The sequence below is a fragment of the Neophocaena asiaeorientalis genome, unplaced genomic scaffold, assembly GCF_003031525.2.
Source record: "Neophocaena asiaeorientalis asiaeorientalis breed wild unplaced genomic scaffold, Neophocaena_asiaeorientalis_V1.1 scaffold26, whole genome shotgun sequence".
NCBI classification, from domain to species: Eukaryota; Metazoa; Chordata; class Mammalia; order Artiodactyla; family Phocoenidae; genus Neophocaena; species Neophocaena asiaeorientalis.
In genome coordinates, this window is record NW_020173108.1 from 10848753 (window position 1) to 10849288 (window position 536).

The following is a 536-nucleotide window of genomic DNA, read 5'->3' on the forward strand; positions in this document are numbered from 1 at the left end:
AGCGTATGAACAATGGAAAAAGAAAAAAGGTACTCTGTAATTCTCAGGGGTTTGGTATGCTACCATCCTCAGAAATATGGGCTGGGAAACACGGTTAGGTACAGAATTTGTATTCTGCTTATCTTGGTGATTTACATGACTCTGTGTGACTTGCATCTTCATTCGACTTTTACATCTTTTTATTTGTATGTTATTCATTTTGTTTTGTGTCTGAGATTGTCCATGTCTTTGGCTTTTTCCAAATGTCTTTGAAACTTTGTCAAAATCACAACTTTATTCTCTGGGTGCATTTTAAAGAAAAATATATTAAAGCCATATAAGTCTTGCAGAGTACGGCATTTATTCCTCTAACAAATATTTATCAAGCCACTGTTATGTGTCAGCTGCTGTACTGGGCACTGGGAACACAGACTTAAACGAGGCAGACGTGGTCCTGTCTCAGTGAGCAAACAGTTTAGTGGAGGTTACAGAGGAGCAAACATGATGTGGTTAGGGATAGGTGGCAGCGTTGAGGCACATGGCGGGGGGGGGGGGGG